Genomic DNA, 8,359 nt, shown 5'->3' with positions numbered 1-8,359 from the left:
GGCGGGTGGGTGATTAGCCTGTAGGATTTATTGTTATTGCTGTCTTATTAAAAAATACTAAGACTGTCTGCCTCACCTACTCTAGCACACCTCCAGCAACAGAGCATATAGGGCCCTACATCTTTGGAAGGATGAGCACACAGCAGGGCTGCACCTATATGGATTCAGGGTGGAGGAGTGATTTGAAGTCTGCTCATATCGCAGAAATCCGGCTCAGCTAAACATGTAGGATGCAGGGAGGGAATCTGGATGCAGTAATACTGTGCATACCCATGAAAAAAAAAAACAAAACACAGACATTAATTCACACCCAGGAGATTTCTCCCCCGCTCCTCTCTGGATGGAGGGGTGATACTTCTCTTTGCTCACTTTAAGCATCAAAAGCAGAGGGAGAGAAAGAGTATATAGAGCGTTGGGGGTGTTTTAACTTGTAGGTCAGTGAGTGAAGAGGAAATTTTCTACTTCAGCCTGTTGTGCACTCCATAGATCAAACACTCTCCTTTCACATATCACAAGCTAACAAAGGTCCTTGACGGGAGCGAGCCAGATAGTGTTCTTAACAGCCACACTGAGGCCAATCATTCCCTGACAGCACACCTCTGCAGTCCGTCTGCTGAGGGAACATGTGCAGAGGGATTCCTCCTCTCACTGGCCATGCCATCTGATGACCCTGATTTGCTGAGGTCAACTGTTCATTGGGGCCTAATCTGTCTTAATGGATCCTGACTTGTGGCATACAAGGAGATGATTTCAATTAGTGAGGCTCAGGATGTTGTTGTTAAGACTGTAGCTAGCACATTTCAAACATGCACATCTCAAGGCACAAATTATTATCAGATGTTAATGTTGTTTAAGCTCCCACTTCTGCCAAAAATGTCGAGAATGGCCAAGATTAGCCTTTAACATGTAACACTGGATAAAACTAACCAGTGGACAGTGTCTGTACATACTGTAGTGCAACCCAAATTCCCAAAAAGTTGGCACACTGTGTAAAACATTTTGGAAATATCTGCTTATTCTGAATCTGATGCAGCAACACATTTCAAACAAGTTGGGACAGGAGCAACAAAAGACTGGGAAAGTTGTGTAATGCTCGAAAAGCACCTGTTTTGCACAGGTAAACAGGTTCATTGGTAAAAGGAGAGAATGGGAAAGAAAACCAAAGTACTCGTCTTTTGCTCAAAAGATAAAATGGGGGAGACAAAGAGCGCAAACCCATTTCCAACACACACTTAAAAACAGAGAATTAACAGAGATCACATGTGAGCATGCACACAGGCTTCACATAGCATATTATTACTACAACTACAAAGATATACAGTGCGATGAGACCCCACACAAATCCTCGAATTCAATCACGGCAGTGACACACACATTGCATCTGCTACACACACGCTTCGAGCAAAACAGTGAAAGTACAGCGACTGTGAGCGGTGTGGTTGTATGACGCATGTCCACTGTCAACACATACTGACACGGTAACCAGCACAGGGAAAACCACACATGTACTCACGGGGCCAAATGTGGTCTCAGACAAAGCCCATTCAGCTGCCAAAAATAGAATAGGAACATAGCAGCCGCTTTGTCTGAAAGTTTAATTAGCATCGGACCTAGAGTACTCAAAAATAGAAGGGTTGGCAGTGGTGAGGACACGTGAGCCAAAACACTTCGGCCAGTCGGTGCTATTTCAAAGATGGCTTTGAATCTTTGATGTGTTGTTGTATATAAAACTCTTGAACTCATTTGCTGCTGTTGCAGGGTGTGTGCATGATTTATAAAGTAAGTTCAGCTCAGGATCAACTGCTGTATACAGAGAGTGTGTCTACCTCTGTTGGTCGCCGGCAGCCCTTTTGTGCTGCTGCTCAGACTGATTGAGTGGTGTGCTGTTCGGCCAGCTGGGCTTCCGGCTGGTGGACTGCCCACATCGATTGCTCGGACGAGCCCTTCTTCTGGCGCATGGACAGGAAAGTAGAGAGTGAGATGGAGAGAGGAGGAGAGTAGGAAAGAACGGTGTAAAAATAGAGAGCAAGGAGAGATAGATAAGGACAGGGAGGGAGGAATGGAGGAGAGAGAAAACAGAAAAAAAGGGGAACATTAGCTTAAATGAAAGTTTATTAGCTGTATCCGTCAGTCAGTCGGGTGTGGTGGGGGTTTTGCCTCAGGCCCTCCATCCTTCCTCTATCTACCCCCCCCTTTTTTTTTTGCTTGTGTGTGTGTGTTTGTAAGGGGAGGGGTTGGGGGGGGCAGGCATGACGGGAAAACATTAGGTTGTTGGCAAGTCGCCTGTACACCAGCCAGTAATTGGCTTGGGTAATGGTCATGTCCAGACAAATGGTGTAGGCCCTAACCGTGTTACGAGCAACCAACTGCTCTGCCTGTATTCACAACATAAAAGCCGGCACTGCTTGGATACTGGACGGCTGCAGCGTGTGTATGTGTTTGTGTACAAGACTCACAAAACATGTGATTTACTGGGACACAACTTTTTTTTTTTTTCTCCACTTCACGAGCGTGTTCTGCATGGCCTGTACGGGTGATTCATGATTTGCTTGTGTCCTATGTGGGAGACTGCGCTGTGATAAGGAGGAAAAAGATGGCAGCACAAGCCCCGCTCACCTCGAGGGACAAACCAGCATCTGCCGGTGTCCTCCAAACAAGTGACAGATAAGAGATGGGGAGGACGGAAGACAGAAAGAAATAAAGGGAGGGGGGGAGAGCAGAGAGGGGAGATGACAAGAGAGAGGGAGTAAGAGGATAAGTTCCATTTTTCATCCGTCCCTCCCTCTGCTCTGCATCACTTCCCTTTCTGTCTGACGGCAAGCTGAGCCACTAATGTCCATTGTGTCTGGATGGGCTGCAAACATGTGTGTGCGCATGTGTGTGTAGTTGCCTGTCCTGTTGTTAATATTATACCAGGGAGAATGAAGCATATATGCTCCTACAGCAGCTATGCCAGCAACATAACATGCATACATGAATAAAGCTGAGTGTGTGTGTGTGTGTGTGTGTGTGTGTGTGTGTGTGTGTGTGTGTGTGTGTGTGTGTGTGTGTGTGTGTGTGTGTGTGTGTGTGTGTGTGTGTGTGTGTGTGTGTGTGTGTGTGTGTGTGTGTGCATGGTGGCAACCTCAGCCATGCAGCTATCATCCCCCGGCAGACAGGCCCCACCAAGCCAGCCCAGATGGATAATGAGATCCATTATGATTTACGTGCCAAGAGGACAGCCAGACAGAACAAAGACATGTATACACACACACACACACACATGCACACACACACAGTTCGGTGTACATGTCAGTGTGTGTGCGCGTGGGCTCTCTATCTCTTACTGTATGTGCTGATGTGTGCTGCCACTGTTTCATATTTCAGTTTTTTCCATCAATTTTTTTCTGTGTGTGTGTGTGTGTGTGTGTGTGTGTTAGCTACATTAGTTGCCTGGAGGGCATCCTGCAGTGGGTCCTCTTTCCGTTTGCAACTCGAGAACTTAGACCATTTCTCTCTCTCCATCTTCCTCTCTCACTAACACACTCTTTCTGCCTCTCACCTGGAAAAGCAAACTCATTGAAAGATTGAGAGCCCCAAGTACAGCAACTTCTCTCTCTCTCTCTGTCTCTCTCTCTCTAACACACACACACACACACACACACACACACACACACACACTCTGCCCCAAGGCCTAGAAAGGTGAAGATTACAACTTTGTGCTGCATCAAAAAAGCAGACCACACAACCTTACCCTGATTGATCAGTACCTCTGCAGCACTGTGCAGCTAGCCAGGGATTTGTTCCAAGGTATTTGTGCACGTGTGCGCGCAAGTGTGTGCTGGGATTTGTTAGTGGAGAGCTGAAGTAGCTGTCAAACACATTTTGGAAAAGGAGCAGGCTATTGCTTCATTTCAGTTTTTGGGAGTGGGGGAGGGGATGGTGTGTCAGCTGAGAGAAAAAATGGAATCAGGTTTTGCAGATGAAAATGTGAAACACGTTACTCGAACTGTCCAAAGGAAAGACTTTCAAGAGACTGGGTGTAAGCTTAAATGAGCTGGCTATGAGCTGACTCAATCATGGCGAAATAGCAAATCACACGTCGAACCGCAACTAGCAGCTTTGTTTTCTATGAATCGATCAGTTGTTGAGGTCATAAAACGTCAGACAACAGCAAAACTGTCCGTCACGGTTTCCCAGAGTTCAAGGTGAAACCTCCAAACATCTTATTTGTCCAACCAACAGTTTAAAACCTGAAGACATTCAGGTCGTAATTATACAGAGAAAACCAGCAAATCCTCACGCTGGAGAGTTCTGTCTGAACAGACATTTGAAAATCTTCTACAGCCTTGCTTTGAAATGTATTATTAATGTATTTATGGTGGTTATTTTGGGTATCTTGTCCTTTGCAACAAGCCATTCAGCACAAACAAGCAAAACACAAATAAATATACAATGCACATTCAGAAAACTGCTACATCTTGTATCTTTTATATCGTTCTCTTTTAGACTCTCTCCCTCTCCCTCTCTCTCTCTCTCTCTCTCTCTCACACACACACACACACACACACACACACACACACACACACACACACACACACACACACACACACACACACACACACACACACACACGCACAGTAGCCCTGCCCACTCTCTGTGCAGGGCACAGAAAACAATGACAGGATTCTCTGCTGTTCCTGCTTTATGAGGTATTCAAGTGACGCCAGCTCAATTAGAGGCCTAAATGCCACGATCCAGACTGGGGAGGGATGAAGAGATGAAGAGAGATGAAGGGAGATTAAGAGAGAAACAGAGAGAGAAAGAGAGAGAGAGAATGAGGACACTAAGCAGAGGCAGGACGGAGCAGTAGGCCATAATGAAGAGAGGAATGATGACTACACGTAGATCTCCTAAAGGAAATGCAAAATGACCAGAAAGAACAGGTGAATAGGGGAAAATGAGAAATGAGGATATGAATGTAGTGGTGGAAGAAAGGTGAATCCAGCAGAAATGATGAGACAAACAAGCACAGACAAAGAGACTAATGCCAAAAAGACACACAACCAGGAGTATCATCACCTCCTTGACCTGCCTGCCGTCGCTCTGCCTTTGCATACACACGCATACACACACATACACACATACCCAAACACATAAACACACACACAATCCTCTCTGGTATGCATTTCCATCATCAAATGCGATCAGCTCTACTGTCTGCGAGCCAACATTCACTCAACCGTGATAACCCCTGTGGGAAGGCACACATACACACACACACACACACACACACACACACACACACACACACACACACACACACACACACACACACACACACGGTGACACTTTTCTACAACCAAATACTGGACCTTTTGACCACAACACACACACGCAGGGTGAGCCCGCTGTGACCAGCAGAGAAGAATCTGACATGCCTGGTTAATTTAAAAGGTCAAATAAATTAAATAAACATCAAAGTGAGCAAGCCTTCAGATGAATGGTGCTGTGGCTCGCCGCAGAGGTTGAGCTATGGGGGGGTGCCTCCAAGAAAGTGAGGAGCGCCATAATCATGTATTATTTAATTCAACTTTAATTTAGGATAATTCCAGTGTGGGTCTCTTATTTTCATAGTTTTGGCTGCAATGGGTAATGGGTAATAATAACACTGTACTCACAAAGTTTGACTGCTGAGATCTGGGAATGCAGCCACATCACTAAAAACAAGTCAGACGGGGCTAAAAACATGAGCAGTCAGACAATTACAGAGCTTTAAAACAAACCAGCAGGTTAGCCGGAGCAGAAAACAAAGGCAAATGGTGAAATTAATCCCCAAACTGTCCTTTACAAATACCCATTACAGTGTTGGCTTCTTTATATCACTCATCTGTCTGCTTGTGTTCCTACATCTCTGCAACTAATTGGGTGAAAACAGTGCTAAATGATGAAAGTAAGACCCGAAATGGAAATAAATAGGAATCCTTTACCCGTTAGGCAAGTCATCCCCTTAAGAATGAACATCTTTTGATCAGATCTTCTCTGTAGGAATGACAGCTGGCAAACAAGGTTTTTGATCAGATTGAACTTCCTTCAAGTACATATTCACAAATGGGGCTTTTGGCCTTGAATGTCTCTACCCTGGAGTCCTTTGGGATCACCTTGCCAGAACCGGTTTACACTGTACATACTAATATATTCAAGATGACTATTGCAAATTAATGTCACAGTGGTGTTCTGTAACAAAGAAAAACAATGAATGCCATTTGAGGGGACTTTTATTCAAAGAGTCCGTTTGTAGTATGGGTGGGCCCGGCTGCAGCAATCCTCTGTGCATTTACAGACAAATTTCTGTGGTTTCAATACAATTCCTGTCAATGCAGACAAAGTGTTCATCTTCTCCATGGTTAGCCACTCTGTCAACTATTTTGACTTCTAAGTTGGTATGTGTGTAGTCTGTGTGGGAGCTGAACCCACAACCCCACTGTCATGGCATGTCCCGTGCTCCAACCCGCTCGGCAATGAGCACCAGTGTCAAAACCCCAAAACACATGCTCCAACCAAAATAATTCCCTCTAATTGGGTACCAACAAAACAACATCGTGCCTCAGATCTCGCTCTGACAAAAACCTCACGTCAATATTTCTCCAACAAACCAAACTCTGGTGAACCCCCTCCAACCCCCCGCCCCCCGCATCTCAATCCTCCTTAACAAAACAACTCTTCACTCACTATGGTGCCAACTCTAATCACTTCCCTCAGCACCAGGTGGTTCTCATTGACTGGGGCCCAGCTCCTCCACTCGGCAAAGCGCTTCGCCAGAGGAAATTGGCTCGTCCACGCGCGTGTATTGCTCATGAGCGCTATCGAGGGGAGTGGTGCGGGCCCTCCAACGCTGGCGTTGGCCTTTGCTCAGGCTCTTTGAGCAGCCTGGTTTGCTGTACAGAAACAGCTGCTGCGGCGTGCACTGCACCATCCAAAGAAACAATTAGAAACACCCTATTCCTATTACTTCCCACCATTAACCGCCATTGTGTGGAATTAGTGGCAGTCTATGGAGTAAGTGGATTCTAATTCATGCCCTCTTTTCATGGGCCGTGGCTGCTGCAGTGGCTTTCCTGTGCTAATGAAGAGGATGAAAGAGAAGTGTTAATCAAACTGAGCATCTCATCTGTGGTAATAAGGAGCAGAAGAGAGGCCTTGGAGAGTCTCCCTAGTGATGTTTGTGTGTATGTGGGCAAGTGTGTGTGCGTGTGGAAGAGGAAGTGACTTGTATGAATCTGTAGCTGCGTGCTATTCTGTGGCTGTATTGAAGGCTTTGTAAACTGACTGTCAGTTAAACAAAAATAAATGAAAAAGAAATAATGTCTGTGCCTGAGCCTTTTTTTTTGCTAATTGCTTAGCCTCAGCCCAGAGGGAAGAATGCCCCACTATGGGCCAATCCCTCTCTGCTAGCAGCCTTTCATCCCTCCCAGGCTCCCTCGTCTTGGACCACAGTGCTAAGCAGCAGGGTCTGATTAGATTTAAATGTCAGGAGAGATAGGACAATACAGTTATCTTCCAAATTATAGCCCATTAAAGGGCCTAAGCAGTGTGCCTCCTTCCTCAGCTAACTAATCACCAACCAGATTCATCATCTCACAGACTGGGGCATAATTTGGGGGGCTGTGGTTTCCCTTGCCTCTCTGTTCTGTGTGTGTGTATGTGTATCATGGCATGTGCAAGGGCATCCAGGAGTGTCTGTAATGTGGGATCAGTGTGTGTGCATGCTGTGTGTGTGTTGCTCTGGAGGGAGCTGGTTTAGCGCCCCAGGCCAGTGCCCCATTAAAGAGAAAGAGAGACAGAGAGAGAGAGAGAGTGTGTGTGTGTGTGTGTGTGTGTGTGTGTGTGTGTGTGTGTGTGTGTGTGTGTGTGTGTGTGTGAAAGAAAGAGAGAGAGGGGCTCATATAGACGACAGGAGGGGCAGGCTGTTCCACCTGCAGCCAACCAACAGACAGACACAGACAGACACAGACAGACAGTGGGACAAGGACTTGGAGGCCTCCCATCTGCCCCCTCCTAATTCTCCTGCTGTCCTTGGGGTGTCATAGGGAGCCACTCGGCAAAATAATGGAGTCTCCATCTCCTGGTCTGTTATATGACATCATTTTTTAACTCTTCTTCTCTTGCTTCCATCCCATATTTCACCCTTCATTCTTCTTTCCTGTCATTGTTCTTTAATTCATTCTTCCTTCCTCATCTCCACTCTTCCTCTATAAGGAATCCTGATGCTGATGTGCATGCATTACAGTGTTCAGCCCATCATCGTAGAGGTGGTGATAACGGTGGTGGTGGTGGTGGGGGGGGGTCTTATGGAGGAATGAGGAAACTGGAGGTATAG

At 46.1% G+C, this 8,359-nt stretch overlaps 1 long non-coding RNA gene across 1 annotated transcript in view; it reads right to left on the bottom strand.

The window, feature by feature from the left end:
* Window positions 1-1,821: 1,821 nt before the first annotated feature.
* LOC139349257 (uncharacterized) overlaps window positions 1,822-8,359 on the bottom strand; it is a 41,887-nt gene continuing 35,349 nt past the window's right edge. Inside the window, exon 3 of the long non-coding RNA XR_011603447.1 lies at window positions 1,822-1,949. This is a non-coding gene — a long non-coding RNA (uncharacterized lncRNA). The remainder of the gene's footprint in view (window positions 1,950-8,359) is intronic.

This window comes from Chaetodon trifascialis, chromosome 21 (assembly GCF_039877785.1).
Source record: "Chaetodon trifascialis isolate fChaTrf1 chromosome 21, fChaTrf1.hap1, whole genome shotgun sequence".
Classification (NCBI taxonomy): Eukaryota; Metazoa; Chordata; class Actinopteri; order Chaetodontiformes; family Chaetodontidae; genus Chaetodon; species Chaetodon trifascialis.
This window is presented reverse-complemented; position numbering and strand designations above follow the sequence as displayed.